Here is an 11998-nt window from a genome sequence, read left to right on the forward strand (position 1 = left end):
TCCTCTGAAAAACAACACTCAAGTTTATAAAAAACATTTCAGAAAACAAACTGATCCAGTCCAAATTCTACCGATTATTAAATTAGATAAACATCTAATTTTCTTCATTTCTAACCATAAAAACACTCTGCTGGTGTCTCTGGTTAGAACTATACAGTTGGAACAAACAGGAAGTTGTGCAGTTTTGACTAGTACTAGGTAAAATTGAAGTCAGATGACAGCACCTCAAACAGAAGATCATGTTGTSCTAGCTCCGGTAAAACGACTGGAGGAAGATTTTATTTGATTATTATAGAAATGTTGCCATTAGTGGTACAATTAGGCATTGGGAGCCAATCAGTTCGGTTCAGTCTGGTTAGATTCAGACATGTGATCAAATTAATACCTCAAGGGACAACTCTGTTTTAATGCCCAGCTGAAATAACGCCCCCTTGCTTTCCCTCTCTCTTCAGCTCTTCTTCTTTCCATTCAGCTGGTGCAAAGCCTCCCCTCCTCCACTCCGCAGCCTCCCAACCAGGGCATCCACCTCAGCTGCTAAGGCCAGCGGATAAAAGTGCAGCTGTCCGGACTATCATGATGGTAAAGCTCGGTACTTACGCTGGCCACAAATACAGCCGCGTGAAAAGGTCAGCCCAGGCAGTCCCCATCATCACCAGAGTACTGTTAATCATTAATGCCACAGCAACCAATTGGACTGGAATTACTCCGGGTCATCCAAGATCCAGTGTCAGCCCTTTGGAAGAACTTCACTGCGCTCCATGTGGAGGTGGTCGAAATGGATCCCGGCAACCAGCTCCGAAGAACGTGCAGCGTCATAATGAGCGTCTCAGAGGGGCAGTTAGAGCCGGTGAAGACGGATACAATCATTTGGGGTTTCCACTGTGGGAGTAGGAAGGCAACTGTCCCCGTCTTGACATTACGTGAGCCGATGGTGTTTCATATCCAYCTTCCATGAACGCGGTTTAAAAGAGACTGCAGTTACCAGGTGGTTTAGATGAGCATGAAAACAGCAGGGGAGAAATCTGTGTCGTTTTACAAACCGAAAGAAGGACAGAAGGAACATGACAAAGGCTCGTTGTAACGGAAAAGTTCAACGTTAATGAATTAGACTGTTGTTGAAAAGTAAATTCCATCCATTACTCTAAGCCTGTTACAGGGTGGCCAATTAAAAAATTGGTTACTTCAACAATCCAACTAAAAAAAAAATCAAAATTTTCATAAATTAATAACACAAAGTCATATATTACAAGTGTATTTCTGTTGTCTTTGTTCGTTTTGGCTCACAGCTAATGAAGTGAAACTTCCCAGAAAATTTGCATGTTATACAAGACYAATGTAAAAATTATTATGAACAGAGAAATACTCTTTTACGGTTCATGTAACCATAGGGAAGACTGCYGATGTGACAGTTGTCCAGCTGTCCAGCAGACAGCTGCCGGACGCCCTGCATGAGGAAGGGAAAACACACGAGGTCCTTGCTAAAGAAGCCGCCTGTTTACAGACAGCTGTGTCTTAGACAGTGTATTAATAGAAAGTTTATTGGAAGGAAGAAGTGTGGAAAAAGAAAAGTAGCAGAGATAACCACAACTTGTAAAAGTGTCACCGCGCGATTGGTCCCTGAAGCACGATTCCTATCTTTAGTTCATTTKCACACTTCCGTATCACTGCTCTAGAAAGTGCAGCATATTTATTTGTGATGTTATTTAAAATAATACTCATAATAATTCCCTTAATGAATAACAATTGTGATAATTTAGTTTCGTCCTCCATTGGACCCGTCACAGACAAGTTAAGACATTTATTTTCATAATAGTCTCACCATTTATAAGATTAACTAAAAGTGTTATCAAAATGTACAAGACTATATCCCATGTGTTCATGGGAAACACCAATTCATCACAGCATCTTTGTGCACAATTTATTATTCTACACAGACRCATAAATTTACTTGACTAACTTTTTTTCAGAAAATAGCAGCCAAAGCAGTCTAGCAAAGTGCATTTAGACCCTTGTKATCTCTATTTTTTTGTCTCTTTTGTCATAGGCTGTTGTTGCAATTATAATAAGATACAAAAAGAACAAACAGAGGGAGCGTTTTAAAAAAACCCTCTGAAGTATTTMTTTTATCACATGCCCAAATAATCTCACAGTACAGATAGTGCTTCCAGGACAGATTATGCAGTGATAATAAAGAGTGGGAAGAAACCCCTTCCATGGACTTTGACTAGGCCATTCTTACACTTGAATGTTTTCGGTTTTCAAGTCTTTTGAGGCCTTCGACAAGTTTTCTCCCTGGATTGTTGCGTATTTTACTCCATGCATCTTTAAAACACATCTTACCTGTCCCACTTGTAGAAAARCTTCACCACAGCACGATGCTGCCACCACCGATGTGTTCAGTGTTACTAAAAATGTTCGTCCTAAATTATGGCGCAGAAACAGTCTTGGAGTGTATCTTTCCTCTTCAAAATAAGTGCAGACACCAATCTCATCAGCTCCTTTCATTTAATTAAAGGGAAAGATTTATGTGCATTGTTATTTGTTGTACCCAAATAAACATCATATTACAACATGTGACTTTTTTATGAATCCGGTCAGTAAACCAAAATAAAAGGAAAGAATGTAATCTTGGGAAATCATTGGGATCTTGGGATTCATTTTCTCAAATGAATCACATTTGAGAAAACAAATCATTTGAGGAACGCTCATGTGGCCAGTGCAAAAATAACTCTCACGTGAAAAAGAATCTTATCCTTGTATGGCAGACTGAAAAGATAAACAAGTAATTACTTTATGAATTATGAACACAGCTCCTGCCGCAGTTTCAGATTCTTTGATCAACACAATGCACACATAACTTCTCAAGCTGGAGCATCCATCCACTYGGCACCTATTTCAGCTCTGGTGGKTTCTTTTCCACCTAATTGTGAATTTATGAGCATGATTAAAAGGCTCCTTAACTCATTGTCGCTCTTTTTGCACTTGGTGCCACTGTGGTGGTGTGGGTCTAAATATGACACAACAAATCCTYCGTCATTTAGCTTGGTGTTGTGTTCCTTGGCGACCAAATCCCCTGCGGAGACTAGGGAGGGGGGTATTTCGACCCCAGCTTTGACCTGACACTTTATTTAGATACTGAAATCTCTCTTTTGTCTGATGTTCTTCCTGGCCCRTGTTAATTTTCACACAAAATACCTCATGCTGTCACACCTGCCTCAAAAGCTCAGCTTCTTTCTTTWATCCCAAAGAAGAAGTTTATTGTGCAACATKAAATAATTTTTTTTTTWAAAGCAAGTGTTTAAAGATTTTGTTTACCAAATTTGAAACAAATTCTGTCCTTCACAATTTGATTTGGATTTTCTTTCCCAAACATCAGAACAGGGTTGCAGTTACCACAAACTTTTGCAACCTCTTTTTCAGCACATCCTTAAAGGGCCATCCGGTGTAGTTTTACAGTGTGAATGAAATTCTTTCCCGTTCTTATTTAATTTAGGGTTGTACTTGCACAGGATTCTAAAATTATTGTACATTTTTGTTTTATATTGTAACATTTTGTTTTCCATGTTACCTTAGATCATCTTAACCATAAAAAATATATTTTTTAACATGACAGTAAAACTTAAATGAGGTTAGATTACTGTCAAGGTGTCTTTGCATGTCTCTGGTCAGTCAGTCATCCATAAAGCCGCCAACACCAGAAAAATGGATCATGTCAAACCAAACTTCAGTCCCAGTTTTCTGACTGAGAAACAGATATTTCTGTGTTTCGACTGCAAATGGAGCGTCTCAATATTTTCCCAGTCTCTAAAACACACTTACAGAAATCTATGATTTGGGACTACTATATTAAAAATAGTGTATTTATGTTTTGGGGTTGTTAAGTTAAGATTTAGGGATGCATCCTTGATATTAACCTAAATCTTGTTTTCACATTTCAAGTATTTGAACAAACTAGTTTGTGTCACACAGTTTGTTTACATGTGAACACAGCAATCGCAGTAGGATGGGGACCAAAACAAGCGTACCGCGACCATTTGGAGGAGGTGGTCTTCATTTCATCTTGAATCAAACGCCTTCCAGTAGCCAGGTATTAAACAAGCTAAAAAACTTTGAAAGTAACATAAAGCCTCGTGCAACTTCAAGACTTCTTCTGACAATGTCTTCGATATTCATTCGCAGATGATTTCACCTCAAATAGTACCTAGAAACTAATAATAGGATGAAATTCTATGTTTTCTTTATTTTATTACCTTGTGCATGAATGATGCCAAACAAAAACATGTGCCTTAGTAATAATTACTCTATAACGTTGAGTACTGAACATRTCTGTWAGAGCCTGCTGGTTTCTCTGGTGTTTCCATTCACAAACAGGTGATTAAAAGCTTCAGTGCTGCTCGTTGAATGACAACTGGCCCCCCTGGACGAATTTATCTCACTAAATATGTCTGCCGCAAAAAAAATAAAAATAAAAATGGACAGCTGATATGGTGACTAATCTGACAGCTAATACAAAGCCTGCGCTTTGCTGGACACAGATCTAAAAGATCTGGTGAGGAGAGGGAAGGCCGAGTCTGWTGGTATGGTGGCAGATAAAGGCCAAATGTACCCAACAATCCAATTTTGTCAAAGTAATAGCATTGGAATGCTTTGTCAGAAAAGWAATTAGAAYKATTTTACTTTAGTTTTTATTTGCAGTCAGTTTGTTAATGTATTTTTAAATGGAGGGTATTATGTATTTCCCAAGCACATAGTGCCATTTTATAGTACAATAAAGTAACTGTTACCTTCAGCTGTATATATATCAAACACAACTTAACAGAAATTTAACTTTGCAATTTGACACTTTGAAATTGGCCTCTGTCTTTCCAATACTCTTCTTCCTTCAGCATGTCATCGTAACAATGCCTTTCCATTGTGTTGTTTACGTCCGTTTTAAGGAACTGTGGACCGAGAATTAGCTCCTGTTATGGGTTCAGCAGACTCACGATCCCATCAGGTGTTTGTTAATTGCTGCTGCCACTAGTCTGGAGGAACTGAACGAGGAAGGTGCGGGGGAGGGGTGCTGTGTGAGGCAAAAGCTCGGCTGGAGACAGCAACTCTGAGGACGAGCTTTGAGGAAGGAAACAGGCGCTTTGTGACAGCAAGCRTTTAGGCAGCCTGGGGAGATTCAAGGATTTCTCAAACATGCAAAAACCAATCAAAGCAACACTCCAAGTTTATTCGTGTATTTTTAAAGAGGAACATTACTCATTAGGCAATCGATAAGAGAATTACATTTTTACACGATGTGAAACAAGAAAAGAGACAATTTTACATTGTAGCCCTTTTGTTCTTTCTTTCTTAATTTCTTTCTTTCTTCAGACGTAGCTCAGCTTCCACTGACATACCACCTATGCTTTAGAGCAGAGGTTTTCAATGCCAGAGCCGATGTCCTGCAACTTTTAGATGTGACTTTGATTCAACACCTCTAAGTCAAATAATAATGTCATTAGCTGGACTTTGGAGAACTTGACTGCACACTGAGGAGGTAATTCAGTCATTTGATGTTGCATGTTGATATTATTTAAAGCACACCCTCACCAGCAGCAACAGAAGTCTAGCCCTCTGTTGCAGCATGTATGACCAGCCTCAATTGCCTCAGTAGAAAACACAGCCTCCTATTTATTTAGCTTTTTACACTTTACCTTCTTTCTGCAGTAGCAACTTCCTCCACACAGAAGAGTGTTTTTTGACAGCTTCAAACCAGCCAGTCACTTCTCAAGGCCCTTCAGACTGAAATCCGACTTATTTCATTCATCTTCCCCTTTCTTTGTGCATTTGTACTTTTCAGACATGTGGCAACAGCAGTTCATTCCAAATAAATATTCATTTTAACTGTTTCAGTTAAATGAATTTGCTAAAATAAGTGTGTGGCATGCAAAATTTAAAATCAATGGTGGTTGCTAGAAAAAGAAACACAGTAGATGGTCTGTTCTTGTAATAAAGTTCAGTTATTTACTACATTCTGAATAATTTTAGGCACGTCCTGGTATTTTTTTTAATTATCTGTTGAAGTTCTAAAACAGAGTGAACCCAGATGAAATCATGTGAATGTACCCAGTGTGCTTGTCATGAGTTTGAAAGAATCTCTTTCACAAGTGGAAGAACAGGACTTTCACAGTGCAGATAGTTTATTTGGTACTTTGACTTTTCTCCAAACTAACTCCAAACAAGGTTCTGCTAAAGAGCCATTTTTTATTGCATTACTTTATTTTTAAAGCAATAATTTGCAAATAAATATTTCAATTAATAAATATGCATAACTGCTTTTCTGACATTTTCTCTCAAAATTCAATTAAATTTTCCAAATTTCATTATAATATTCTCTGTAGTTCTTTACTGATGTTTTCAACAAACTAGGCCTAAATCCAGACTGCAGTCATAGCGTTTGGATTAGTTTTAATTTTCCAAGAATTTGGCTCAGCGATGGGACAAGCTTTAGACTTGCAATAAATCTTTGCAGAAAGTGATTCATCCCAATGTCAGTGAATATTGGCTTTTTAAAGGACTGTTTCAATGTAACTTCTCGGTCGCCTAAAGTTCACACTTTGCAAGCAGATCTAATATTCAGTTTGTTAAATGTGAAACAGTAAATACTCACACCAGAGAGAGAATACAAGCCTCAAGATGTTAGAGCTCACAGTGTTACAATCACACATGAGAGAGGAATAAGGAAAAATGTGAATTTTATTTTTTCATGGAGATTGTTTTTTTTTTTAACTCCGGTTTTCACAAAGGAGATGCCACCTCTAGATATTACTAGGTGAACTATTTTGGTTTTGGTCCTTGAAGATGTTTCTTTATTCAGACAAGAGGGTCTTTCAGACCAAACTGTGACGTTTAACCTCCTGCTAGTGACCTGACAAAATACGCAGAAGTCTCCACTGTACATCTCGAGACTAAAATGAAACTGGAAACCTGAACCAGAAGTCCTAACTCTCTAAAATGTGAAATGTCACCTTTGTTAGTGCTGATTAGTAAATTTTGTCCCCCTGCACGGGCTGCACAGTGGCGCAGTTGGTAGAGCTGTTGCCTTGCAGCAAGAAGGCTCTGGGTTCGATTCCCAGCCCCGGTCTTTCTGCATGGAGTTTGCATGTTCTCCCTGTGCATGTGTGCGTTTTCTCCTGGTACTCCGGTTTCCTCCCACAGTCCAAAAACATGACTGTCAGGTTAATTGGCCTCTCCAAATTGCCACTAGGTATGAGTGTGTGTGTGCATGGTTGTGTGTCTCTGTGTTGCCCTACGACAGACTGGCGATCTGTCCAGGGTGTACCCAGCCTCTCGCCCGAAACGTTAGCTGGAGATGGGCACCAGCAACCCTCCCGACCCCATTAAGGGACAAGGGTGCAAGAAAATGGATGGATAGTTTTTAACACCTAAATAAGACCCTTGACCGACTGAAGGGGAACTTTGAAATTTGCCTTGGAAAATGAACCAACAGCAATTTAGAGATGCGTCTCTGACTTGAGCGGTTAACACCTTCACCCTTTTGACCGCATCTTGACCTTTTGTTTGGACATCACCCCTCATTCAATGTGTTTTGGAAATAACCTGATTGTTTTTGGAATCTGCTGACGCAGCTGTCTGACAATAAGGACATTTCCCCTTTTTCACACCTGTGTATGTGCAAGTACTATAAATTTGGGATGCAACTGTATTATGATCAGAATTCACTTTGATTTGTTATCAAGTGTGTTTCTCTGTCTGCAGACGAAATAAAGACTTGTTTTTGTTTCTCAGTAGCCTGGTGATTTTTAAAAATTTTCTCTGAAAGAAAACTTTTCACATCTCCACACCACTATCAAAGGTTTATTAGTTTACTCTGACAAAGCTGTCCACTGTAAAAGTGAAACTAATGGATTAAACTGTACAAAAATCCTTTTGCATCCCTTTTTTAGTGATTAAGTTATTGTTTTCTTTAGATAGATAACTGATAACTAAAATCCTTTTTTTGGCTGATAAAACAGCCTCAAAGCATTTTGTAAATTAAGTTCCCTCAAAGAGTTTTCTGTACTTTTCCTTCACTGCACTTGTGACTGGAAACTTTTGCTAATTGTGATTCCTCGAAAAGATGTTTCTCGTACTGGCAGTTCCAGAAATGCAGATAGTCGTGTATTAGCTTGTTTATCCTAAAAAGCACCATACATTGGGAAGAATTGCAACCTTGAAGTAAGTACACAAACTTATCCTCCAAGGTTACCGGGGGAGCAACAAGCACATTTTTGTTTGATACGTTTACGTTTAGCTTGAAAGATGGAAACAATAAGCTGATCATAATGATTGTTCAGAGGAAAGCAGATGAATAAAGCCGCTTTGAAAATGATCATTTAGAAATACTCCCAGTGCTCTTGTTGCTTCCTTACACTCCAGTTTTCCTGTTTGGTTCCTTGTTTATCAGTGGAACTTTCGCCCCCCCCCCCCAATTTATGTTTACCAAACGTTAATTTTAATTCTCATTGTTCTTTCTCACTTTTAACTCATTAAATCCTAATATTTCTATTTCAAATTTTATCACGAACTGACTCTAATGCCAAGTTGTGGGTCATGTTAATTCAAATTTATGCGTTTTTAATCTTCTCACTATACACTTATATCTAAATTACTTAAACCAGAGATAAAGCTCTGGCATTTTTTTTTCGGTTCTAAAGGTTATGTGATCAATTTATCTAAAAAATAATAACTAATATTTATTTCTCTTTTATTTTGTTCATACTTTTATAATGTGATCATTCTCAATATATAATACACTGCTCAAACACTTAAACAACACAATATAACTCCAAGTAAATCAAACTTCTGTGAAATCAAACTGTCCACTTAGGAAGCAACACTGATTGACAATCAATTTCACCTGCTGTTGTGCAAATGGAATAGACAACAGATGGAAATTATTGGCAATTATATTTCATTCATTCAGATCTAGGATGTGTTATTTGAGTAATATATACATTTAATATATTTATAATATAGTTTAAACTGATTTTGATAAGTCGCCTACATCTTATCTATGTGAATCGCATACGCACCTTTTCGCCATACACGTAATCTACATTTCATGAGATCCACATTTCACAGTGGGAGGGAGCAGAAGCCAGAGGATAGCAAACATAGCACAGGAGCCGCTGGTTCACCACATACATCATCGCCTCTAGTCAGGTGGACTTAAGGACAGGCGCCTTTCTGCCAAAATAAACATCCAACCTCATCAGTGCTGCAACTATAACTTTGCTACGGGCCTCTGAGCGAACCGTCTCTCAGCGGGACCATGTTGTGCAGCTGGTGAGAGCGTGAGGGGGCTGTGGATCCAAAATGGAAGACATAGCGGCGGACAGAGTGTTGACGTTTTCCTCGGGCTGGTTGAATTAGTCGAGCTTACTTTACGGCTCAAGAGGAGGAGGCTACGAATGGCGAGCCATTCCGCTAACCGCTCATTTTCAGCGCCGCGTTGCAGACGCTACCTATGGCCTTGCGCTGTCCTGCGTAACAAAGTTTCCGTTAAATTCAATTAAACTCAAGTCACGAACCTGAACGATGCGAACTCTTGAGTGGGTTCGCCACGCCACTCAGCTCTTTCCAATCACAGGTCAGCTGCCTGAAAGCAAGTTTCAGGGGGAAACGTGCGTCTCTCTTCAGCTCCACAAGCATGTGCATCTGGTTACTTTGCTGAGCTGATTCTGGTAAAACTTTAAAGTTAAAAGAAGGAGTGTAAAATCACACGCAGCTCGGACATTTATCCCACCTCCTGGCACCATGGTAACAACCTGGTGAAGTCCGGTAGGGTGATGGGCAATGAGACCTGTCTGCTGGGATGCTCTGCCCTCTTGTGATAGAAAATCTCAGGAAGCATGTGACACCATTATGCTGTGTTTTTTTTTGTGTTTGTTTTGTTTTTTTCTCTCACAGTGATGCTAGGCAAGACAAGTGTATTTATATTTCAGTATTCATACACAAGACAAGCTAAAGAGTTTACAGGACATTAAGAAGCTGAAGAACTTGTTTGAAAAAGAGACTTTTTTTAAGGGTTGCATGAGATATTTTAAAATTGACAAAATATAAACTGAAATGGGTTCTTTAAATTTAAATCTCATCTTTAATAGAGTGTTTCAAACAGGAAAACAGTTTATAAGTTCAATTGTTCTATCAACAGCTGCTGTAAATAGTGTTTCAAAGACCTGATTTAAAAGAGCCAGCAGTTTCTCCACAGCTCAGGTTTTCAGGGAGTTTTATCCCAGAGCTGAGGAGCATAGAGACTAAATTCTGCAGCAAGTTCTTTAGAGCATGCCGTCTACATGCTTTACTCAGAAATGCACAGCAGTAAACAAGCAGTTCCCTCCAACCCCTCAAGTGATCAGAGATGCAATGAAAAAAAAAAATCTAAACTTTGATTTCCAACACAAGTGGAAAATGTAAAATTAACAACATAAAAATATGGGGGAACTTCTCAGTAACTGCCATGAACTGGTCAATGATAAAAATAAATAGTGACTAAATAGAGCCGTGGAAAAACAAGCAAGACATACAAGCGCTGTCAATTAAAAATAGAAAGAGTTCCTTTGAATCAAGGATCAAAACCTGCCTCTTTAGAGTTACTTTTGACCGATAATAATTGGAACAATGATCCACACATTTGATGATGTGGTGATGGCGTTTGACAAAATGAAATATTTGTTACTGGTTTCACAGTTGTTGACTGTACAATGTCTTTGTGATGTTCTTATGTTTTTATGATGTAAAGCATGTTGACCTGCCTTGTTGCTGAAATGTGCAATACAAATAAACTTTGATTTGACTTTGATTCGACACAGTAGAAAATATGACAGGCTTTAGAGTGGGCACACTAATTTAATATCTCTAAAAAAAATAATCAGAACTATTATCTATATGAACTGTAAGCTCAATATGTCTTTAAGGCAACAAATACTGTTATTATTAGTAAAAAAAATTATATATATTAGCCCTTGCTTTTCCCATCATGTGTTATACTGTGTGTAGCAGTCATATATGTTTGGAGTAACATGAGTTTTAATAGTTTGCTGGAACATAAAGGTGTGGATTAAACCAATGTCTACAAAATATATATTTTTTATTTCTATTTTCTTTTTTATTTCAGTCACTCTTCAGCTATTTTTAAATATATTTATTATAAGTTGCACAATTCCACCGTTCACTCTACCATGAATGCAACCCTAGGCTTTAAGAAAACACTTTCAACTGGAGAAGTCATTTTGTTCTAGCTTTGTCCTGCTAACTTGCATTATCTAAATGCAAGTGGTGTTGTATTTACAACCCTGTTGCTTTGGTTAGACCAGTGCTGTTACCACATTGTGTGAAGGTTGTCAAAAAGGCCTAAAAATAAAACCACAACCGGAAATAACGGTCCAATTTTAATGCATGAGTAACTACGTAAATGACGCGAGTCATTGTGGTTAAGGTTGTTTATTTTCCTGTGACCAATCGAAATATTTCTAAACTTGGTGGCCTATGATGCTTAATATGGTCTTTCTGTGAATTGTCACCATCAGTGAGCAATAAAGGGTTTGATGGGTGAGCTAAAAAAAAAAGGAGGCAAAGACAGTATCACCCATTTCTCACTGCCATCGCCAAGGGGCGACATATTCATCCACAATCTGTCCCTTCTCCTCCGGCGTTGTCCTGTACTAGTCCCGGCGTCAGCGACGTCACCAAGCGGACCCGCGATAAAGCTGCAGGAAAACTTCAACGCCAAATCGGAAATTAAAAGTTTGTTCTTTCAAAGTAAGCTCGACACCCCAAATTGACTGCAAAGTTAAAAACAACAAAGGAGAAAGTAGAAACAAGAAAGGAAGGTCGGTAGTAAAATGATGAAAAGAAAATTAAATAATTTACATTGCGAATAGTCATAAAGTTTTGTGTAAAGGTTCACGTTGAGCAACTGACCACAAAAGTATTTTAAGTCCGCACCACTTTCAATTAAGTTAAA

This window comes from Poecilia reticulata, linkage group LG2 (assembly GCF_000633615.1).
Source record: "Poecilia reticulata strain Guanapo linkage group LG2, Guppy_female_1.0+MT, whole genome shotgun sequence".
NCBI classification, from domain to species: Eukaryota; Metazoa; Chordata; class Actinopteri; order Cyprinodontiformes; family Poeciliidae; genus Poecilia; species Poecilia reticulata.